This window comes from Bombyx mori, chromosome 21, assembly GCF_030269925.1.
Source record: "Bombyx mori chromosome 21, ASM3026992v2".
Taxonomy (NCBI): Eukaryota; Metazoa; Arthropoda; class Insecta; order Lepidoptera; family Bombycidae; genus Bombyx; species Bombyx mori.
In genome coordinates, this window is record NC_085127.1 from 1,265,379 (window position 1) to 1,291,597 (window position 26,219).

General features: G+C 37.3%; 1 protein-coding gene across 2 annotated transcripts in view; it reads left to right on the forward strand.

Moving 5' to 3' along the window:
* LOC105841531 (uncharacterized) overlaps positions 1-26,219 on the forward strand; it is a 273,844-nt gene that overhangs the window by 128,938 nt on the left and 118,687 nt on the right. Inside the window, exon 1 of one of the 2 annotated variants that reach the window (XM_012689788.4) lies at positions 13,101-13,324. The exons of the other annotated variant lie outside the window; for it this stretch is intronic. The gene's annotated coding sequence lies outside the window, so the exon portion shown is untranslated. Of the gene's footprint in view, positions 1-13,100; positions 13,325-26,219 lie in introns of those variants that run through there. 2 annotated transcript variants of the gene reach the window in all.

Here is a 26,219-nt window from a genome sequence, read left to right on the forward strand (position 1 = left end):
GCGCCAGCGTTAGCAGGGCTTAACAACATTTGGGTGCGATTGTCACATTTTAAATCTAAAATACTGTTTATTTATTTTTGAAATTGTATCAGTCTTTTACACTTTATTAGTAGATAGTGTTTTAAAATTTATTTTCGATTTATACCGTGAAAGAATATGGTTGTGTTAGTAATGAAAAATATTTCGCGTGTTCAAATATGAGCAGTAGGTATTGTTGATACGTGAATGTTAACAGTACGGATTTGAATGAGACAGATAATAGTTTTTAATTTTTTGTAAAATTATCCTGTTAAATATTCTGCGAAAATAAAATAGCTAATACATCATCATCATCATCATCATCAACAGCCCACAGTCGTCCACTGCTGGACATAGGCCTCTCTCAATCCACACCACTGAGCCCGGTCTACGACTCTCCTCATCCACTTCTTGCCGGCCACCGTACATAATAAAATATAATCAATTACTTAGGTAATTTTGAATTTTCTCACAATGCCCGTTTATCGTACATACTTCTCTTATTGCTATAGATGGGATGAAGAACTAACTAAACTATAGTAAGACGGTGAGATATTTTGATAATTGAGACATCGACTCATACATGAGGACGAAATTTCCATTAAATTGTATAATAAAAACTGGGACAAACTGAGACATATAAAGAAATAAGCAGACGTGGTATCTACCTACGTGGACACGAAATAATCCCTACCATCGGTCCTAAGACTTTTTGTCACCCATACATTCACTAAAACCCTTATTACACTAAAACTATATAAAATTTACAACAATAGTTGGATATCTCTGTGAAAATTCGATTTATTAATAACAGTCGCACATGTCGTTGACCTTAGTTTTCGAAGTTATGAAAACAATACAAATTTCTAATAGTTAACGCGTTAATATTCGCGTTTGCGTGTTCAAGGAGGACTACGTAAATACAACAACACTTCTAAATGTAAATAATAACAATGTAATTATATTGAATCACCATTCGTTACGTGAATACATCTAAATTGTTAGTTGTACGGTTCTTGATGTCTCTAGGAACCGATTGATATAAACTATAAAGCGTCTTGCTGGTTCGGGCTTGAGGTAGGATAACTTGAATACCACCCCTTGTAATGCGACGCTGAAATCCTAATTGCATTGTCTTTTAACTACTTAAAATTTTGGCTGCGGTATGTAAAATCATAAGCTCTGATCTGGTTTTTTTTATGATTGAAAGATTACTGGTGGCCCGTAGGCCCAGGACAGGTGGGCGAGCAAAGGCTCAGCCAAGAGGGGCAGGATTTGCTAACAACTGCCTGAGCGCCTCCGAAGGAGACCTAACAACTCAAGAGCAATTGCTTCGCGAATGAATCTACAATCGGATCGGAAGCGGTCGCGGGCCGAAATACGCCCCCAAAAAGATTTCTAGGTGGCGGGTATTTCTCGACTGATCAGTACTAGGGTAGACTACTGGTGGTAGGACCTCTTATGAGCCCCCACACGGATAGGTACCGTATTTCTGCCGTGAAGCAGTAATGCGCTTCGGCTTGAAGGGCGGAGCAGCCGTTGTGCTTTAAGACTGAGACTTAAAACTCAACGTGCGTGGCGGCGTTTACTTTATTGATGTCCATGAGCTCCTCTAACCATTTAACACCAAGTCAGTCGTGATCTCGTCCATCTAAGTGATAACAAAATTTGATTACTGCTGCTACATTCCTTTAATCTTTTGTTTCCCAAATTATTCTTCTATTTTCTCTCCCAAAGGGGCAGAGCTTAAGTCCCGCATCATATATCAGTTTTTCTTTGTTAATACACACCCCTAATACAATGTCCTTAATACGAAACGAACAAAATATGATATCGTATATAATAGAAGCGGAACCCGAAACGCTTTAAACGAATATATTAATAACTAGCTGACCCGGCAAACATCCTAGTGCCTCAATCGATAAATAAAAGACCTAAACTTTTGTATAAAATAAACTTAAAACAAACAAAAGGAATCCGTCCGACGGGGGACACATCAAAGGAAAACAAAATTGTTATTTTTATTTAATTCCGAGAATTTTCATATTTATTTACCTTTTAAACCTTCTCTGGACTTCCACAAATCATTCAAGACCAAAATTAGCCAAATCGGTCCAGCCGTTCTCGAGTTTTAGCGAGACTAACGAACAGCAATTCATTTATATATATATAGACTAGCAGACCCGGCTACACGTTGCTGTGGCTAAGGTTTTTGTTTCTAAATAACACGTGGCCGGCTATGCTAATACCAAAAATTAACAAAGTAAGAACAATTGCATTTCACTGTATTGCGTTTACTACCAAATCAATTTAACTTAGACTTTAGTCTCAGCAACACGTGGTGCTTATGCCTTTAAATTGTAGCTTATGTGAAACGTTGGGATTTTTAACACAGCGCCATCTATTTTAGATTTATGAAACTTACAATTAATAACAATAATCAACACAAAAATCATTATATTGTTAATTAATAAATATTGCGACCATGAATCGAAAAAAAAACCATCCTGTGACCTAAGTTGGAACAAAACACATATTTAAAAAAAAAGAAGGTAAAATCGATTCATTAGCTTAGGTGTCGCGGACAAACAACGTGACACGTAATTTATATATATTAAAAATATGCTTCTTTCCTCCTTCTTCGAATTGTGTTTTTTTTTTCACGTCACGTTAACTAGTCCCAAGCTAAGTTCGTAAAGAACTTGTGTTACAGGTACCAGAAGACATTTTATATTTATCATATAAATATCTTCCCTTGGCGGGACTCGAGCCCGCGACCCCCTTGTGTAGTGACCATGTCACTTACCACTACACCAGGCAGCCGTTAAATTTAAATCTAAATTCCTTCGAATATGCAGATTACGTTACATTCAACTTCATTCTAGGTCCAACTTCTTTCTTGTCGTTCCCTCAATGCTGAGGATCGTGACTGTATGTCAATCTTCTCCACTCGGTCCGGTCCTGCGCCATATGTACCGCTCCCCATATCTGGCCTCCAGTCACCTCCTTGAGTTGGTCAACCCATCTAGCTGGCGCTCTTCCTCTAGCGCGCTTCCCCTCCATTTGTCCGAGAATTGTGAGTTTCTCCAGGCTGTGCAATGAGCATTAGGTCCGACTAGGCGATGAACAATAATTATATTGAAAGTATAAACAAGCGGCGCCGCGTTCTCTGTCATATTTACACAAAGCTCACAAAATGTAGACACGAAGCGTACACTCAAATAGCTTATTTGATTTGTTTAATATAATATTTAAAGTAATAATTGCGATATTAGCTGTTAATGAATTTTTATGTGTGTGTGTGTGTGTGTTTTTGGTCGAGGGCAAGCGACCAAGAGGCAGGAACCCGACCCGTTGGACGGACCAGATTCGTGCAGCCCTGGATACCACAGTGCACGATGCTCTGCACTCAGCTGCAGATAGGAACAGATGGCGGTGCACTATAAAAAACAATCTGTTTCAAGGCCATGACCACGACCCTCAGTAATGAGGAAACCGACGCAAGGAGTGTGTGTGTTTTTAAATAATATATATATTTTTTCGTTAAATGCATTTTGTACAAATAAGTCTGTGTATACAGGGTGTGTTAAAAGTGTACTTAATAAACAAAAGCTTTAACAAAAACAAAAACCGCCTTAAAATCTATGAAAACAAATTAATATACACTACTCAACGGTAGGCAGCGGTTTGGTTGCCCCTGGCATTGCTGAAGTCCATGGGCGACGGTAACCACTCATCATCAGGTGGGCCGTATGCTCGTCTGCCTGCAAGGGTAATAAAAAAAAAGAAAAAAAGAAATGTGGTTATAATTATTGTTATTTTTGGAGACCACACGGGAAGCATTTGCTCTCAAATAAAAAAGAATCATTAAAATCGGCTCACACAGTCGAAAGTATTGAGATAAAAAACATAAAAAATACAGTCGAATTGAGAACCTCTTTCTTTTTTAAAGTCGATTAAAAAGAAGACAAAAGGTATAAAAGTAATAACACATAATTTGTAATTTTCAATTGCACGCAATGTATTACAAATATTAGCCGATTCCTGGAAGCGACATTTATTAAGCAAGTTCCGGCGAACATAGACGAATATAATATCATAATATCATGAGGCTACCGAAAATCGGATGTACATTGGCTTTAAAAACCATTGTTTCATGCTATTCCGATAAACATGCCTGTGCCCTTTGTAGTCAAAGATAACACATGACATTTTGTAACGTCAAATTTGACAGACGCGCATCCTGGTGACAAGCGTTGACGGGCTATGACAGTTTTTGCAAATATTCTTCTATGTTAATGTCTGGCGTTTCCGACGTTTTATTGACCGCAAACAAAATTTATCAACATGCTACACGCACTGTGTTCAAGGAGCTCTTGTGTTTATATTATTAATATTTAAGGTATGAGAATTTATCATGGATATGCATTAGGCAAAATGTTGATGTACTAAAATTCGATTTCAAGGTCTTAATTTTTACTTTTTTATTATGAAACTTTGTTGTTTTAGGTGAGTTTTGCTTAATAGGCCTGGACGAGGATTTTGTCAAATATATAACATATTGATAAAAAATTGAATCTTTACTTTGGCCACCATATTTGTAATCTAGGTATGTTTCTTGGCAAAGGAAGTATCATTTCTAACACGTGTACATGAAGGCAGGGGAATGAGGCATTCGCTCCTGACCTTTTCATTTTGCATTATTATTATTATTTTAATTGTATTTTTTGACTTGTTTTTTCCTATATTGTAAATATTTTTATTTATTAAAAAAAAATGGAAATATTTTGGGAAAAAACAAAAAAAAGCCCGCTGAGTTTGTTTCGCCGGTTCTTCTCAGGACTGTGGCTTTTTTTGGAACCGGTGGTAGAATTAATATTGTTATTTTTATTTTGACATTCAATAAGTGTGTCATACTGAAATCTAAGTTGAAATAAATGATTTTGAATTTGAATTTGAATTTGCTTGTAATATATTTATCCTAGCTATAGTTATATTGAAATAAAATGTTTTTTTTCCTACCTATTCGCTGGTAGCCTAAGAGTACGTGAGCTCACGAGGACAACCATAGAGTATTTGATAACACTAGCCCTAGCAAGAGCAGTGCTTCGCAGAATCTACCACCGAATCGGAATCGCGACTCACTGAGAAGATCCGGCGAGAAACTCAGTGGCTTGCGTCTATGGGTTAGATTGCTCGTCGAGCTCTTCGTCTTAATTGACGAGTTTGACGAGAACGGTGCCCAGTACTTGAAGAGCTTAAAAGCACTGAGGATGGATCTGGGGGATCCAACAAAAAATCTCCCCGTCGTCTGGGTCGGAGATGAAATGAAATGGTGAAACCGGAATTTCCATATGAAAATCATAGTTGGCCTATCCGGAATACCAAGACAAGTGGTTGCTTCGTGGCGCTTATAGCAGAGAAAATAGCTAAGACGATAGAATCAAAATGTTCTAATACTAAGTAGAACCAAGCTACAAAAACGAATTCCTTGGCATTGGCTACTGTCAAATGTCAAAGAATTTGTTCCCAAGTGCCCATCGAGGCATTACTGATGTCATAAGCAATAGAAATCACTTTACTCCAAGTTTACTGCACACTGACGGCAAAAAGGCATAGTTTCGTGGACATTGTCACTGACTTCCATTTATTCGTGTGTCAGATTTTCTATACTAATATTATAAAGAGGAAAGATTTGTTTGTTTGTTTGTTTCGAATAGGCTCCGAAACTACTGGACCGATTTGAAAAATTCTTTTTCCATTAGAAGCCGACATTGTCCCTGATGAACATAGGCTACTTTTTTTATTTTTTTTTTTATTTTTTTTTTTTGGTTTCATGTGTGTTTTAATGTTTCCGAAGCGAAGTGAGGGCGGGTCGCTAGTATCTAATAAAAATAATGAAATGCGAATAAATTAAGTCGGTCAGTATGCATTAGGTAGCGTTCTCAATGGCGCTACATTTGTATGTAAATTCAGGATCGTAAAGCTTTTATCAAATGTAAAATATAATACATGAAGATGGCATTCCAAATATTTCATTCGGTCGTAAACTTAGACTACGAAACATGGTGTGCGTAGTATTCGGAACTATGAACTGAAGACAGATCGCTTAGGCTGGTTTCACATCACAAGATATGGCTAAAAATATGATCGTAAAATACATTGTACTAATTCGTTTTTCATTGTACGTAATGTAAGGCAAATAGACGCGTGACAGTTTATATGTATGTATCTATTTTAGTCTTTGTAGGCAGATGGGAAAACAGTCTACTTAGTGGTAAATGGCTACCGTTGCTATAGATACTACGTGGCAAAAAAAAGGTAGCAGGAAACCCCATGTGCAAGAACGAAGTGGTTTATTTCGCAAGGACAACTCAGCTTAGTGTGCTTAGTGTGAGTTTTTTAACGTTCTCGATAGTGTAAAAGTTAACTCAAATTTGTATGGAGTTGGAAAGTTTGCCTAGGTTTGCCGCTAGGGGCGCTGTTCCAACTTCATACAAATTTGAGTTAACTTTTACACAATCGAAAACGTTAAAAAAACTCGGACTAAGCACACTGGTAGCGATATATTTGTAAATTGACAAAATATATGAACTAGTAAATAGTAGTAGTAGTAGTAGTAGTAGTTTTTACTGGTGGTAGGACCTCTTGTGAGTCCGCGCGGTTAGGTACCACCAACCCGCCTATTTCTGCCGTGAAGCACTAATGCCTTTCGGTTTGAAGGGTGGCTCTCTCTGAGAACTTATATCTCAAGGTGGGTGGAGCATTTACGTCGTAGATGTCTTGGACTCCACTAACCACTTAACACCAGGTGTGCTGTGGGCTCGTCCGCACATCTAAGAAAAAAAAAAAAAAATATATATGTATATATATATATGGTAGTAAATATTATTTTCCATTTATAGTTAGTTACCAGCTATTCACGCTCCCCTACTCTGTGTTAGTTCTTTTCGGGAGTTCGTTTGAGTATCTGACGCTTAGCTTCTTAAGCTTTGAGCCGCAATACATAATTTATTCGCAGTGAAAAAGCCAAAAAATACATTACCAATAATTTTCATTATTCTCAAATATTTTTGAATGGTTGTCGGGTCAAGTGTAAGTACTTTTATAGCTCACTAACTGACCCGGCAGACTTCGTAGTGCCTCAATCGATAAATAAAAGACAAAAGGAATCCGTCCGATGGGGGACACATCAAAAGACAAACAAAATTGGTAATTTTATTTAATTCCGAGAATTTTCATATGTATCTATCTACCTTTTAAACCTTCCCTGGACTTCCACAAATCATTCAAGACCAAAATTAGCCAAATCGGTCCAGCCGTTCTCGAGTTGTAGCGAGAATAACGAACAGCAATTCATTTTTATATATGTATATAGATAACGTTTTGTATTTAAAAAGGGTGGATAAGCGAAAATGCTCAAATGGCTGCCCATTATAAATTCGTAGTCTGTAACTTGGATCTCATGACGTATTAAAAACGTATCTATCGAGAACACATTTAGTATTAGGAACCGACAAAGGATTTCTTAAAATCGATCAAAACTCGATCGAGATAATATAATATTCGAAAAGTCAACTATAAAATTGTAGTTATTTATTAATCTATTTTAAGTGATTTACAGTAGAGTGGAGTTGATTTTAAAAATAATATTTTATTGCTCGTTTCTGAGCAAAATATCTACAGCAGGTAAAGTGTATTGAATTTAGGTTTTGATGTTTTTTTTTATTGTTTAGATGGGTGGACGATCTCACAGCCCACCTGGTGTTAAGTAGTTACTGAAGCCCATAGACATCTACAACGTAAATGCGCCACCCACCTTGAGATATAAGGTCTCAAGTATAGTTCCAACGGCTGCCATACCTTTCAAACCGAAACGCATTAATGCTTCACGGCAGAAATAGGCAGGGTGGTTGTACCTACCCGCGCGGACTCACAAGAGGTCCTACCACCAGTAAAAGTGAGAGGTTTTTTTTTTATCTGGCCTGACAACTCTTGCTTCTTTATTCTTTATTGTACACACAGTTAATATTACAATAATTGCGTAAGATATAAAAAATGGCGAGCTTAACTCAACAATTGAGTTTTCTACCAGCTAACCGTTCTTAACGAAGGAAAGCTTTAAATGAGTGGGTAGAAGAATACAATCTAAACAATTTACAATCTAGACAAGAACTTAATAAAAAAAACAAAAAAAAAAAACACTAATACATAATATATTAGACTACATATATATACATACACACATAAATAACGTAAACATATACATACACGTACATATATAATGAAATACATAAAATAAATATATTGCTTATCATCAATAAGTTAGGGGTAAGATAGGAAGGAACATCTGTAATTTGGCAATAAAGTAATTGAATGTTATAATGAATAACAAAATAGTTCATAATTTTTTTGAATGCACTGACCACAAGCTGATCCATTTTGTAAAACACAGCTAATTCTTGGAGTAAGCTTGAAAAGGGATAATATAGTTTCGTTAGCCTCTGTGTTCTATTGTTTTTCTCAATGAGACCTAGAGAATAAACTGCAAATTATTGATACGATAAAATTTATATATTCATTTCCTGAATAAGAATTCCTGAGTAGAAAACATGATGCCAACATTATAAACATTACTAATACGTTCCGGGAGCTGGTAATTTAAACAAATGATGACGATATTTTGAAGGCTCCATAAAAATGTTGTACTTCAGCGTTAGATAGTGTAAGGGGTGATCCAGATTGACTAGTAATAAAAAAAGGGAATTTGAAATAATAATAAAAACATTACAATAAAAATAATCCGTTTAGATCTACATCAATAAATTATTCATGTTTACCACCAACACGACGACATAACTTCGCTATGCTGACAAATTCATCGCTGAGACATCAAAAGTACCGATAGCTGGTCCAGTTCATGAGCTAACAGCGGTTATCGTGATAGGCAATTAGGTGTTTACTGTAACTGTACACAATTAACGATATACCATAAGTATTCGCTTCCAATTAAATGGTGAGATTTAATACAATTGTATTTAAAAGTAATATGAAAATTGAAAGTCTTAAGTTGTCTTCCTTAATCGTAAGTTGTCTAGGTGCCTTAGTAACAATTTCCGTAACTTATAAAACGAATTAAAATCCCGTGAGCCGTTATAGATTGTCCTATATAGCCATCTCAAGATATAAGTATTTGACCAGTGTGTGTTCGTGGCATATGACAGTACTGAGACGTGGTCGCTCACAATGGCCTTATCAAAAGACTCAAGGTAATCTAAAAAGCAATGGCTATGACTGTCTTCGTAGTTTACTTGCGATTTCGAATCGGAAAGAGGCGATTCGCAGGAGAACCAAAATATCGACGTAGCCCAAAAGATTGTCAACATGAACTCACAGTGGGCAGGACATGTTGCGCGTTTGGCCGCTGTAGCCACGATTGTTGATTGTTGATTATACTATACGATTTTTAAATTAAATTTAGATTCGCTATTATTTATTGACTTGGACCTGATCTCGAATACAGAAAGAATTTCAACTAGGCATGTGTCATTTTGCGGTCCCTAGGGAAAATGTATCAGAGGCTACTCCACTTAACGTTTGTTTAGATAAAAAAAAAATCTTCATAGACGACTTAATACGCGCTTGGTGTATGATAGATACTGAAGCCCAGAGATATCCCTACAAATAATACTGATAACTACCGTAAAATATGAAATCTTATCCCAAATCGTATAGAATCATGTATGCTCTCACACTAAAAACCTGAGTACCCATAAATTAAAGCAATTAGACCTCCATGAAGTTAAAGATATTAGAAAAACCGGCAAATTGGTATTGAATTTCGTATTATCCTGACTTTTCCCTTGATTAGCTCCCTCGGTAATTGCGATCCCAGTTTATATATATATATATATATATATATAAGCGTGCGTAGCCTAACAGCTGTAAGCTATACTTGAATCCTTGGAACTCATATCTCAAGGTGGGTGGCGCATTTTACGTTGTAGATGTCTATGGGCTCCAGTAACCACTTAACACCAGGTGGGCTGTGAGCTCGTCCAGCAATACAAAAATAAAAATAAAATAACAGGAAAGGTGCTTCGTATTTATATTCGTATGGAGCGATGCGATTATACGCATTATTTAAATACTAGAGGTCCCGCAGTAGTCGAAATTCGACTATACCTATAATTAATTGGAATTGTAAGTTTGTACACTATTATGATTGCATTTTATACTTCTATAATCACAAATTTCGCCAAGGCTACACAATAAAAAAATATTAATACAGACAAACAATATTTAATCTATTCTCAATTTGACCACAGACGTCAAGAACAAAACATTGACAATTAATAAATAGTATGCATGCGTGTGTGCGTCAAATACCTGGTATGTGTAATGTGTGTAATGTTATCTTTATTGATTTAATGTATCTTTTGTGCATTATTTTAAAAAAATATTAGCATTGTGCACTTCTTCTCTATATTCTCTATAAGTGTGGAAAATTTCATACTCTGTCCGCGCAATTTTCGTTAAAAGGGATACAAAGTTTTTGCTTCACGTATTAATATATAGATATACTATATTCTTAGATTTTTTCCATGCAGTTCCAATTTAAGATTAGTAACGTGCGAATGCCTAATGGAAAAAAGACATTCTGGATCGAAATACTTTAGATCCTATTCTATATTCGCAGATAGTTTAAGCACAGCGGTGGGTCGGATAGTGAAAAATGATAATTTTGTTCAGGGCCAATCGTTACGGATACAGATTTCGCTTACCAAATAATTTTGGCGACTTTACCTGCTTATGTTACGCTCAGCTATTTCTTTTAATCTTGTCCTCAAGAACCGGTCATCGTTCTCGTCGAACCCGTCAATTGCGACGAAGGGCTCGACGAGTAAATTAACCCACAGACACAGCCCACTGAGTTTCTCGCCGGATCTTCTCAGTGGGTCGCGTTTCCGATCCGGTGGTAGATTCTGCGAAGCACGGCTCTTGCTGGGGTTCGTGTTAGCAACGTCGTCAGGTTTGAGCCCCGTGAGCTCACCTACAAGATCGACGAATCTAGAATAATCCCTCCAGGCTACTAGAAGATGTAGGATAAAAAAAAACTATCTTGAAGGGCATTTTGGGATGATCTTGTATAATTGAGTTTTAAGAACGGCTTATCTCAATCTCTTCTAAATCTACAAATAACGCAGCTGGTTGCCGGCCAAAGTTCATGGGTTCGATTCCCGCTATGGGTAACAATTCATATGACGGACAGTTCTGTTATTGTTGCCCAGTGCCGTGGTATTTGAAAGTTGTATATTATGTATATAAACGCAATTGGTAAGTGTATCCATTTCTGACACAGATAGAACAGGAACTCCTGATTTGGAACCAAATAGCCGTGTGTGATATGTCCACATTTATTTATCTACTTTGATTTTTTGGTTTCGTAAAAATCCATTAAAATTGAAATTTCTAAATTCCGATCAACAATGCCGAAAAATAATTATTCTTTCATCATCCATCACCTCTATCGATATCACAATAATAGGTCTCATTATTGGATCAGTAACGATTTTTCGAATAATTTTCTAATACGCTAATAAGATGATACGCTATGTTGACTTTGTTGCTCACAATCTTTTTGCATTCTACTGTAGTAGAAGCCGTTTATTTCTTAATGAACAATTCCTTTGCAAAAAAGTCAAATACATACATATTATATCCCTTGCAAAAGAAGCATTTTGCGTTTTTTTTTATTACCTTTGTAAGCAGACGAGCATACGGCCCACCTGATGGTGAGTGGTTACCGTCGCCCATGGACTTCAGCAATGCCATGGGTAGAGCCAAGCCGTTGCCTACCGCTTAATACTCTCCACAAGCCTCTTTTGAAAAAGGACATGTCATAGCGCTCGGGAAACACCGTGGAGGGGAGCTTATTCCATAGGCGGATGGTACGTGGCTAAAAGACCTCTGGAAACGCGCTGTCGATGAACGCAGCGGCTCCAGATAATATGGATGAACTCTGCTCCGATGGCGAGAGGTGCGTTGATAAAAAGGAGATGAAGGGATCATCTCAAACAATTCCTCACCCCTCTCAAATAATTGTAACAAAAAAGAACACAAATCAGTACATTTATTTCTATTATTACAATATTTATTAAAAAATTTAATACTGCTCTTCTACCAAATAGTTTAGACCTTAAATCACTCAATATTCTTATACTGTTACGTTACTATTTTTAATGCCAATTAACTATTATTCACTGTGAAAATGTGACATTAGCAATAGTAAAATGAAATAGTCTGTATTATAACACCATGTTCCCACGCGCGGCTCTCTGTTATGTAATCATGTTGTTAAATCGCTTGAATGAGACACTTATTTTACGTATTCTTTTCCAAAAAAAAAGGTAGGCAGCGGCTTGGCTCTGCCCTTGGCATTGCTGAAGTCCATGGGCGACGGTAACCACTCACCATCAGGTGGGCCGTATGCTCGTCTGCCTAGAAAGGCAATAAAAAAAAAACATAATAAATCTTGCATTGATAATGTAATTATTAATTGCTACACTATTAATAGAAATTGAAAAACAATATTATGTAGCGCGTGAGAAACATCAATATACAAACAAAATTATATATATCAACATTACTTACATAATAAATCTTTTTGATATAATTTGAATATTTTTCGTAAATATGTTGTGAGTCCGCACGGGTAGGTACCACCGCCCCGCCTATTTCTGCCGTGAAGCAGTAATGCGTTTCGGTCTGAAGGGTAGGGCAGCCGTTGTAACTATACTGAGATCTTAGAACTTATATCTCAAGGTGGGTGACGCATTTACGTTGTGGATGTCTATGGGCTCCAGTAACCACTTAACACCAGGTGGGCTGTGAGCTCGTTCGCACATCTAAGCAATAAAAAAAAAAATCCGTTACGATTGAGAACATTGAAAATAATGTTCAATTATAATAGATACACAAACAAACTCTCGCAATAAAATTTATATTTATAAACAGAAATCTAGTCGGTCGATAAATCTAACGAAATCCTTTAGTGCGAAATGGAGCTTTGGCAAGTTCAATAGCAAAGCTTGCGTCGAAAGCTTGATCAGTTTACGGCGTACGCGCTTCAAGTTAGCACGCGTTCGTCAGCTGTACGATCGATATTTGTCACTCGATACTATGTTAACTGTGATAGTGTTGTGCTGAAATCGATTTAATTATAGTGTAGTAGTATCATGTTTGATTGTGAGTGATTTAAATATTTTTTTTTGTGTTATGAAATTAACAATTATAGCCAATATTGGTGAGTACATTTTTAAATGTAATTACTTAAAATATCAGTAAAAATATTAACAGTTAGAAATGATAGACAAACGTATTCCTTTTTCGGTACAAAATGATTTTGCTCCAATATAATCTTAGTCAAGCGACAAAAGAATTCGAGTCTTAAAACATATATTTGAAAAATATGCCGAAGTTAGCCTGAAAATTTTGTAAATAAGTTCAAGCTATCACGTTTATTTAATGTATAAACAACACGTCATTAGAGTCTATATCTTAAGTTGATTGAAGTAAATCTATTTACGCGATTTTTTACATCTCCTTAATTGTAAATAACGAAATATCAATATAACAATCTTTATATTATAAAAATGAATTGCTGTTCGTTAGTCTCGCTAAAACCCGAGAACGGCTGGACCGGCTGGTCTTGAATTATTTGTGGAAGTCCAGAGAAAGTTTAAAAGGTAGATAAATATGAAAATTCTCGGAATTAAATAAAAATAACAATTTTGTTTTTCCTTTGACGTGTGCCCCGTCGAACGGATTCCTTTTGTTTGTTTTAAGTTTATTACAAAAGCTTAGGTCTTTTACTTATCGATTGAGGCACTACTAAGTTTGCCGGGTCAGCCAGACGTATATAAAATATAATTTAAATATCTTATTTTTAATAACCGATAAGTGAAACCTAGTTTATTTGAAAGAAAATTAATTAAATTTATTCCGAAAATTATTTACACAAGAACTTAAAATAGCACGTGTGTAAAAAAAACACGTAAATCAATCTTTTTTTTTATAGCTTAGATGCGTGGACGAGCTCACTGCCCTCCTGGTGTGAAGTGGTTACTGGAGTCCATGGACATCTACAACGTAAATGCCGCCACCCACCTTGAGATATAAATTCTAAGGTCTCAGTATAGTTACAGTTACAACAGCTGCCCTTCAAACGAAAACGCATTATTGCTTCACGGCAGAAATAGGCGGGGTGGTGGTACCGACTCGTGCGGGCTCACAAGACGTCCTACCACCAGTAAATCTGTTATCATTTCGGTTGCATGTATTAAAAGAACTGTTACTTCAGTACATAATTTTCATAAATTAGAAATATCTATTAGTAGACGTGTCATTAACATTGACAACATGATATTATCTGGCTCTTCTCGTCTTCATCGTGGCCTCCCTTAATAACCTTCCCCTAGATTACCCTGCGTCAGCTCTGCCTATCCTCGGCTGGGGGCATAGCATCGTAGATCAACTCAATTAATCTAAAAAAAAGTTACTGTGTCAACCCTATTTTTTCATTCCCTTTCAATATTATTTATAAGTAGACGGGCATTGGGTCACCGAAGCTCACAGTCTGAAAATCCGCCGCCCAATTAAGACCTCATATCCACTCAGTGGCTGCTTTGGAAACAGATACATACCTGACCCTTCAGAACACGCTATAGATCGATCGAATTATGCTGCTCATCTTATTCCTTACAACGAGTAAATAGGGTAAATATAAGGGAGGGATTTAACTATACTAACATCATCCGATAATGCATAGTGATATAGAAATAACAAGATCTCATGTAAAAATATCTATTGTCAAGTAAAACTCTTCACAAAAAAGCTTTTCAAAAGCTCTTAAAAATCCCGTCGTTTCTGTGACTGTCGCCACGTCCGGTGAAGCTACAACTAGCCTTCGAAGTGACTAGCAATAGGGAAAAAATGCTAACCATGAAAGTTGCTACTAGCTCACCAGTATATTGATCATCGTCAGTTTCCACTGTCGCCTTTACCTCTTCGTTATCGACTGCACACTGAGTTTCTCATCGAATCTTCTCAGCGGGTCGCGTTTCCAATCCGGTGGTAGATTCTGCGAAGGACTGCTCTTGTTAGGGCCAGTCTTAGCAACACTCTGGTTTGAGCCCCGTGAGCTCATCTACACGTTAGGACGAAGCTGAAATAGCCTCTCAAGGTTATCGGTATAGTAGGAAAAAAAAATTGTCGACTTTAGTTTTCGGACAACCATTTTTTAGATCTTGCGCTTGCTCCTTGACATCACTCCAGGTCACGTTGGCAGTCCTCATCTCATTCTCCACGGTGCGTCGCCAAGTGTGTACAGGGCGACCAGGTCTTCGCTCCGTACAAGTCGTTAATGCTGTGAGCAGTTTGTGCGCCATTGCTACCGCCACGGAACTCGTGTTCCATAATCACTCGTATTTTTATCGTTTCCATATCGATGAAACATACAGAAATGAAGTGAAAATAATACCCTGATAAATAAACAAATGAACGAATGGGGAAAATGATTCCAATTAAAAAAATAAATTGAATTTAGAATCTATTCTCAGTCATATATAAATTATATTTAAATGTCCGGTAATTGGTAGAGCAACTTTCTTAAAGAAAGACCTACAGTAGGTCTGTTCTAATGTCAAATTTGTTATGTAGCAATTGTCGATATTTTCAGTATTTCAATACGCCTTCAGGCGAGCGTTCATTTTTTAATTGCGTTGCCTTCTAATCGTACCGGATTACCTGGCGAGACTGTTCTAGACGTTTAATTGTTATTTTAAGGTTAACAGCTAATTTGTAACTTGTTATATCTGATAGAAGAGCTATATCTTCTTATCCAATAAGGCTTCAGATTACCAGTTCATAACTTGGAGCTTATAAAGCTCCGTATTACTATTTCCAAGCTCAGGGATTTCATATGCGGACCCCAAAGGAGAATATACATTCGATAACCAAAAGCAGTCTTTTACAATTGCTTTCCTGTAGTAAATTTAAACTTAATTAAGAGTTGATTCGTTTTTGATTGCCGAGATAAATAGTTCCGTTCTTACTCGTTTTATAGAATAATACGATACTAAATAATTAGAAGGTGTATTATTAATTTGCAGTGTTATTACTTATTAACCAGTTCACGGAATACCTCTGTTTTTATGTAAAATCTTTCACTGAAGTTTCTTTTTGGAGCTTTGCTTTGGAAGCTAGCAAAGTAGATTACCACCACTTTTAAGAACTCAGGTCATATTGTAGCATGGAATCCGAGTTCCTTTCGTGATCAAAGTTAGCATATTTTTTAAGATATTAACTAGCTCTCCGACACATCGTGCTGTGTCACTACTCAATGGCTTGCTAGCCTATGCTCCAGAAATGGATATATTCCATGATGGTTTGCAGCGATTTACTGTTGTTGTTAGAAATTACTTAAGATAATTATTAATACCATAATATTTACTGGTGGTAGGGGTAGGACCTCTTGTGAGTCCGCGAGGGTGGGTATCACCACCCTGCCTATTTCTGCCGTGAAGCAGTAATGCGTTTCGGTTCGAAGGGTGGGGCAGCCGTTGTAGCTATACTAAGACGTTAAAACTCATATATCAAGGTGGGTGGCGGCATTTACGTTGTAGATGTCTATGGGCTCCAGTAACCACTTACCATCAGGTGAGCCGTGAGCACGCCCAACCATAAAGCAATAAAAAAAAGTACATTGAATATTTATTTAAAGTTTCTGAAGTTTCAAAGTCCTTCCAAAGCGTTCGTATTCATAAAATAGATGATGTTATTGATGTCGTATTTAATGTTTTAGCTTTCCACCCCCCAATAGATGAGCCAAGAGCAAAATAACTATAAATTAAGGTGAGGTGTGCGTGCAGCCGCCCTGCGCTGAAACGTTGATGTGTTTAGGGCGAGTTCGGCACAGACTCAAGTTACAAGCGAAACGCGATTTACCTACATAAAATACAATACTGACTCGTTGATGCAATAGTTAGCGACCGTCTGTTGCACCGACGGTCGTGAGTACGATTCCCACATCGGGCGAGCATTGTATAATGAGCAGATTAGTTTGTTTAGGTGGGTTTCTTTGTTTGGGTGGTTTGGGTGTTTATTCTCTATATGTGTATATATTTAAGCATATATAAGTATGTTATTGAGTCTCTGGTACCCATAACACAGGGAGCCCTGAATTGTGACTGGATGATCGTGCATGATCTATTCCCAGTTATAAAAAGTCATGGAAGTTATCAATAGGTTAATTTTATACGGGACTATCAGTGAATCGTGATGGTGTCCTTTATCATTAAATGTGTTCTAGTCTACGCAATGTGGTTCATTCAATAGAATAGCTGACGCCTTGCTTTTTCTTAAAACCGCTGTTCCTGGTATATAATACGACGCGAAGATCCCACTGGCTGTCTACAACTTAAATTGCTTTATTTCGATATTTATATCTAAACCTCTTAAAGTTTATCTCAGCACATAAATATTGTCTCCCGACAATCTTGGCAAGTCTATAATTCATTTTGTGTTTATTTTTGTTTTGTGATCGGCCACCGTCTACGTTACACAAAAAAAAACATGTGTGCAATTCACACGTGGTAGAAATGCCCGGTTATCGTTCTGTAAATTAACCCACAGACACAGCCCACTGAGTTTCTCGACGGATCTTCTCAGTGGGTCGCATTTCCGATCCGGTGGTAGATTCTGCGAAGCACTGCTCTTGCTAGGGATTGTGTTAGCAACACTTCCGGCTTCAGCACCGTCAGCTCACCTACACGTCAAGGAGAAGCTGAAATAGCCTTTCAAGGCTATTAGTATGACTAGGGGAAAAAAGACTCAAAACATTCCGGCTCGCGCTGTCGAACAGAGCGGAGCTGCACACTTGAAATGTAATAAACGGAATTCATTGTAAAAGTGAGTCTTAATTACTGTCACTATTGACCCCCTTATCCTCCTTATGGAGGGCAATGATAATATTGCAGACAATGACTTCAGCGACGCTGACATCATCATTTCAAAAACACCATGGAACCAGCTTTAGTTCGTCATATATGATCACATTCCTATTTCCGCTGTAAAGGTATTATGCGCGTGTCGGTGAATTACTAATTTAATCCCTCGTCCCGCTTATAACTTAAGGCAATCGCCCACAAATCTTAAACAGTTCACTCGACAAAATAACATGTCATTTGACAAATCGTTGTGATTACTGTACATTAATAGTTTTAAAGTGTACGTCTGCATCGGCATGCTTTACGTATTCATTACTTGATTTTCTAGAAAATATAAATCCTCACTGAAGCTATGGACTTAGGACATTATTTTGAGAATTTATCTGGTACTTTTTTCGTGTAGTTTCGAAATTTACAGTGTATGTGTTGTTTTTTGCTGAGTCGTAGGCACCATAGCATATCTTTTTGTTGTCAGCGTAGTCACCGTGGCTGATGGACATCAACGCCAAGGGCGCAGATACACCCTTGCTTTTAACTACTCAAATAAAAATAATCTTACTATATTTGTATTATTTATTCAACCGCGACTTTTGAAATAACAAATATTGGTAATTTCTTGTATAAATATAAATGGTTTTGTTACGAAAAAAAATTATAGAACTCAAAATAATCACGTTTTTTCAAGGTTCACACGACCGGATAAAATGATCATAAAATTAACATTTAACCTATGTAAAAAAATGAGTATAATTATGAAAACAACCTTCTAGGTGTGGGTGGCGCCCTGGATGGCTTAGATTCACAAATCAGCCCAGCAGATGGCGCTGCAGTCAGTATATAGGTTATTTATCTTTCCTAAAAATAATTCATATTGCAAAACAACGTTTTCCGGGTCAGCTGGTAGAAGTATAATAAATAGACTTTGACAATAAAATCATAATAGTGTAAAAACCTATAATTTCAATTAATTATAGTCAAATTTCGACTACTGCGGGACCACAAGTAAAAACTAAACTTGCGTGAGCAATGTGCATATTTGTGTAAACACTGGTAATTACAAAATCGAGCTTACATGACTGACAATGTGTAGCAAACAACCGTCGTCTTTTCCTGCTGAGAATCTACAACGGGTTGAATAAAGCGTCTTAACACATTACAATACGATTGAGAATTCCTTATGAGCTATGGTAAGTAAGCCGAGTTCTATGAAAAGAATTGCAAACGAAAATCCAATAACTTTTTAGCGAACAAACATCTCATTATCACCGGAAAGAAAGCACTTTCTATCTAGTTTTTTTCTTTCCAAAAACAATAACGCCATTGTTGAGTTTTCTCGACACACATTTCCCTTCCTGTGAACTTCAAAACAAATACCACTTAAGATATAATGTATGTACGTTTACGGATATATTTAAATATGGATAATGGGCTATATCGTTACAGTTTGTATTTCAGTAAATTTTAAACAGTAAACCCATTGTTTCGATATGGATCCTTTTTTTATGATTCAAGGATTACTGGTGGCCCGGAGGCCTTTCCAGTTTCACCAGGACAGGTGGGTGCGCAAAGGCTCAGCCAGAGCAAAGGCTCAGCCAGGATATGGATCCTTTGGTGTACGAGCGAGTATTATGTTCTCACAGCTTTTTTTTTTATTTTTTTCCTATCTAGGCTGACCTGACCTTAGAACTTATATCTCAAGGTGGGTGGCACATTTACGTTGTAGATGTGTATGGGCTCCAGTAACCACTTAACACCAGGTGGACTGAGCTCGCCCATCCAATTAAGCAATAAAAATAATAATAATAATAACTGAAGTTTAAACTATTATGGCTACGATCCATTGTCCTTGACAGAGTTTTCGGTATGAGTTGGTTTGTAAGGTACATTCTCAATCATGTTTACTATGTGTTTATTTAATTTAATATTTCTTGTCTGTTATGAATATAATGCCCGGAGATACGAGGCTAGTACTTCAAGGCTGAACATTAATTGTGATTACGCAAGTTAACTATCCAGTGGCACTAGCTTCGTGTAGACTTTGTAAATAAGACAAGTTAGAAGCTATTCATAGGCACTGTATGCGGTGGTAATTTTTTTCATGTTTATTGCTTAGGTAATAAAAATGAAACCAGCAAAATTAAAATTTGTGTTATTACTAAAATTTGCAAATTTTATGGTTGCACATCGAACTCTTTGCCGAGTTCGACGAGTACGGGTACCGGGGTCCCTGAGTTTGCTCCCAGTGTTAGAGCTGAATGCGTCTAATGCAAGAGTTATTGGATCTGAAGGTTGTGAGCTAATCGGTGGTCTTGAAGTTGGTGAAGCTTACATTGAAAGAGTCCTTATATACACACATAGAAAGCTATAGAAAAATACAAATCCAATAAAAATATGTTATTAATATTTAAGCATTTTTTAATTTCAAATTTCTAGTTAATTTTTAATAGACGCGGCTTTTTTATGGAGTAGCAGCCAGCATCTTCCAGCCTTTATTAACATTCTGAATGTGTGTGTTTTTTTTATTGCCCTTGTAGGCAGGCAGTCGAGCATACAGCCCACCTGATGGAGAGTGGTTACCGTCACTCATGGACTTCAGCAATGCCAGGGGCAGAGCCAAGCCGCTGCCTAGTGCCTGTTATTTAAAATCACGGCTCCGTAAAAATATTTTTTAATATGCCTATAGCTATTGTAAACACTTCGGTCATTGGTCTTCGTGACACCCCGCTGGCCAGTAACAATTTGATTATCTTGGTTTGAAAAACTAAACCAGTGTGAAGCCGGCATTAGCAGCTGTAGCCGCTAGAGAACTATAAAAATAAATTTGCATATTTCCAATTTCCCAATAATGTCACGGTTCTAATTACCAAAAACATTATGACACGGATCATTAAAGACCTCATAATCCGTTATTAGCGTAATTATCGTATAAAAAAGTTTCCACGGCGTGAAACACGCTCAATTGGTTGGTCGCTGTGCTTTTTAATTCGACATCATGCTGCGAATTTCACTGTTATAATTTATAGTGATGTGGTTCTGCTAAGTCAATAAAATTGTATTATTTATCACGTTTTTTTTTTTGTTATTTATGGTGAGATTTTTTGGTTACTTTCAATTATGAAACTCATCTACATGTTACGATAGTTTTGTTGACCTAACGGGCAATTGGTATCCGATTGGACAATAATTTTTATAAATTGGTTACAATAACGATTTAAAAAAGTTTGTTTTTAGACGAATCAGTTATATTTCATTCACACTAGATGGCACAGTTTACTTCGAACATTAATTGTGTCCAACGATCTAATTACGAGAGCAATTACGAGAATATTTTATTAATGCACTCTCTCTCTCTCTCTCCCTCTCTCTCCTTCTCTCCCTTTCTCCCTCTCTTCAGCTCTTCCTCTCTCTCTCTCTCCCCCTCTCTCTCCCTCGTTATCTCTCTCCCTCTCCCTCTCTCTCCTTCTCTCTCTCTCTCCCTCTCTCTCTCTCTCTCTTAATCGCATACTTCATTACTGAGGGTCGTATCCTTGAAAGGCCTTTGTGATAGGCTGTTGTGATTTAAAGAATTGATAATGATATCCAAATTGTACGCATCTAATGACAAGTATTTATTTAAAATGTTTGCACATTGTAGCTATTGAAATCTAATTTTAAATTTACATTACACGCCCTTATTAACTTCCTTTCGTCAAAAGAATCTTACAAGCTATTGACGGACTTTAAGATTTTTTTTAATTCTACCTGTAACAAAACAAACAGGTTGCCATAAGATTTATAATATTTAATCTAAATCTTCAAGTATCGTTGATTATAGTAATAGTACAGTTTATGTTTGAATATAAATATTATGGTCAAGCAAACCAATACACATCGGCATCTTCGTTGGGCCCTTTTGACCATTTGCGGTACGAACTCTTTGTACATCGCACCACGATCTGTATCGCGAGCCCCGTACGATGCGGCTCCGAGAACAAAAGCGATAAGTAGTTCTCCGTATTGTAATATTTACCTGCTGTGATTGCGGGTGTCAAAAAACACCAAAACCGTTCGCTAAATAGATGTATAGAGCTTCAAGTGGGTCTTGAATGTAGTTGAATGGGTTTGTTGGTTATTATTACATTGTTGGCCAAACAATTTTTAAGTTAAATCTTCTGCTGATCGTAAGTTGAATGAAGAGTGGGGCAGCTGTTATAAGCATGAGGACTAAGTCTAGATTTCATAGCCAAATAATTGTCGGACCATTTGGACCGGAACGCGTGTGTGACCTGTTTAAGCTTACGATATGACCTACCTGAAGTAATTATGCAAACCAATAAGCTTGACTAGTTTGATTTTATATCTCACGTTGTCATTCTACGTCGTTTAAGTTGTTTGTGAGTAGATATTACATTAGCTAGTAGAAGTTCATGCACGTTCGCCTTTGGGTTAGAGCTTCAGTAATACAAATATCCATAACAACATCCATTGCCTGCCATAGGAACGGTCTTTTGCTTCTTCTGTTTTTAGTTCTATGATTTGCATTTTATTCTTACAAAGATTCACATTAAAATTTAGATTTTCAAATACCAAAAATATCTACTCTCCAACCCCGGCTCACGTAGGAACCAGTTGCAGTCGACGCCCTGGATTAGTCCTTACGGATGCACCGGATCAATTAAGATAAGATGCCTACAGCTCTAGCGCTGATAACCCTAGTCATCGTACTCCTCGAACTCGTTAAAAAATTCGTCGTGAAACTTAATCCATAACATCAGCCTACTGACTTTCTCGCGGTTCTTCTCAGCGGGTTGGGATTCCGATTTGGTAGTATATGCGTTTGCGAAGCAGCTGCTCTTCAGCTATCAAATCTGCTCCGAAGATTAGTCCAAACTCTTCCGCCTCTCCTGATGAAACTGCAAAGGCTTTCGGAATACCAGCAATAGTTCCAACGCAAAAATAAAATGGGTTTAGCTGAAGTAATTGAGACCGTTTAGCTGAAGAATTCGTCAAGTTTACTACTACTGTGTCAAGCTCAGCACAAACCTGGCCACGAGTGCGCGTTCCGCAAAGCTCCCACTAACACGAAAGCTCATTACATAACCCAGTTTCCATATCGCTCGTTAATACGAAATCAATTTCGATTAATACAAATATGTTTCCATTAACCAAAACGCGGATAATTGAATACGTAAATGATTTATGAACCTACTCTGCCCGTTTCTATTAATGTTCGAGTCAATCGATCGGTTTTGTTGTTGAAGTTATTTTTTGTAATTACGTTTATCAGTTTGAGTTTTATATGGAAAAAAAATATATACGTCGGAACAACTTGAATACCACCCACCTTGTGACGAGACGTTAAAATCTTAATTGCATTGTCTTTTTAACTACTTAACTCTTCAGCTGCGGCAAGTAAAATTATTCCTGGCTGAGCCCTTGCTTGTCCACCTGTCCTTGTAAAACTGGAAAGACCTTCGGACCACCAGTAAACCCTCAATCATAAAAAAAAGTAAAATCTCCTCATCTGGTGCGGCAGTGGGTTGAAATACGTCCGCAACGATATTTCCACCAATGCGTGGCAGTTCTTTCTAGACCCACTAGCACTAAGGTAGATTAAAATGCTAAGAAAACGAAACGAACGAATTCACTTTTCGAGGACATACTGTATACAATATAAAGTATATGGCTATCGAAGTCGAACTCTTAAAAAAACCTGAAACAGTTTTTTTTTTCTCCCAATGCTGATAGCCTTGAGAAGCTATATTAGCGTTACCCTAGCGTGTAGGTGAGCTCTTGGGGTTCAAACCGGAGGTGTTGCTAACACTGGCCCTAGCAAGAGCAGTGCTTCGCAGAATCTACCACCAGGTCGGACACGCGAAGAAAATCCGGCAAGAAACTCAGTGGGCTGTGTCTTTGGGTTCATTTACTCGTCGAGCCTTTCATTGCAAGCGACGGGTTTGGCGAGGACGGTGACCGGTGCTTGAGGTACCTAAAAGCACCGTTAATGGATCGGGAGGATCCGTAATGACGTGCTTAGGGCGACGTTGATTGCTTACCATTCGGTCCACAGGGTCGGGTATCTCTTGACTCTAGTGCCACATCTAAAACACTACGCAAGTTAGGCTCCTCTGCGCATTTTTCTTAATCATCAATCAAATTAATATGCCGATTGTAAAATGCAATGTATATAATATAGTGTCCAAATAGACAAGCAGGCAGAAAGGATGTGGTACATCCGTCCTGTATGTGGTACATACACAATTTTCCTAACGAATGTCCTTTCCAGTAACAACATTTCGATTACAAAGGTCATTATCCTGAGTAGCTTCAAAGCTTCAACAATTATGTAACTTTTACCAAACAGTTATTATTTCTTAAGAATGATAAAAAATCTTTGTTGTAAGCGTATAAAATAATGATACCTTACCATTTATCCGATCTCATTACTCAGCGTGTCAAAACCGAGAAAGTCGAATAGAATGCTTTGTACTTTACTTAAAAGGTACCGAAGTTAGGTTACTGGCACAGTGCGATGAGATGGCTATAAAATATGCTTAGCTAGAGCTAGAGCGGGCGGCTTTTTTAAGTCAGCCTTCTTGACTGGTGTAGATAAACTTTTTTAGCTGTTAGCTCTGTCAGCTCGAAGTTTTTCAGCGGTAACCGCAAATGGCTTAGTGATCCGCTAGTCTTTAATCATCTAAACGCATTAGTAATCTATTCGAGACAGTATTGAAATGTTTTTTTCTTCACAGCCCACAGATTTTCACTGCTGGACATAGGCCGCCTCAAGTCTTGCAATAATAACCAGCCTGGTATATTGTACATGCTTTTGTAAACGTATAACCTATAGACACAGCCCACTGAGTTTCTTGCCTGATCTTCTCAGCGGGTCGCGTTTTCGATCCGGTGGTAGATTCTGCGAAGCACTGCTCTTGCTAGGGCCAGTGTTGGCAACACTTCCGATTTGAGGCCCGAGAGCTCACCTACACGCTAGGGTAAAGCTGAAATAGCCTCTCAAGACTATCAGCATAGAAAAGAAAAGAAAAAAATCATACCAAAATTATACCACTGATCATAAGTTGCAGTATTAAAATTAGATCAAGAAGGCTTAATATTATTGGAAAAATAAATTCTTAATTCTACTCAACAGTTAAAATTAATCAAAATCAAATGAAAATATAAATAAGACAAGACATCGTGTAATAAAAATGAAAACCCCAAATTAATAATTTGCGTAATTACTGGTGGTAGGACCTCTTGTGAGTCCGCGCCGGCGGGTACCACCACCCTGCCTATTTCTGCCGTGAAGCAGTAATGCGTTTCGGTTTGAAGGGTGGGGCAGCCGTTGTAACTATACTTGAGACCTTAGAACTTATATCTCAAGGTGGGTGGCGCATTTACGTTGTGGATGGCTATGGGCTCCAGTAGCCACTTAACACCAGGTGGGCTGTGAGCTCGTCCACCCATCTAAGCAATAAAAAAAAGTCACAAATAAAAATAGACAGCGACATACAAAGGGAAAGGCAATAGACTGATTTCTAACAACTATACAAATGTAAATTCGTAGTTTAGAACTAGAAAATATATCACGTACATAGCGCACGAAGTGAGCTTGAGTCTTATTTACCCACAAGCGAACATTACAGCTCCTAATTTGTCTCAAAGCTTTTGATTTCTAACGTAATTAATATTATCTATATTAGTATTGTCGATGACAGTTTTTTCTCTTGTCTACGAGTCTACGCCTAAAGTGTTTTAGAAATGTCACGTTCGAAATTAGAACAGGAAATGGATCTTTGTTGTAAGAAACTTTTGTTATGATATTGTAAACATTTATATAGTTTCTACTTTCCTCGGTCTACGTGAGTCGTGGACATAATTAAAACGGCTTTCGAGTTTTATTCTGGTATTGACGTCCGTGATGACTACGGAATCTGTAGTATTTGGAACGTCGGAAATAACATAAATGACACTAAAAACGCGACATTAGACGCCGTAGAAGTAGTTTTATATTTATTATTTATTAATAAAAACCGAGTACCGTAAAAACCGAAATATGTCTATTTATTGAAACTAGTCGCCCTCCATCTACCACTGATGGTGCTACCTTCTTTATAATATAACTAGCGACCCGCCCTCGCTTCGCTTCGGAAACATTAAAACACACATGAAACCAAAAAAAAAAATTAGAAAAAAATTAAAAAAAGTAACCTA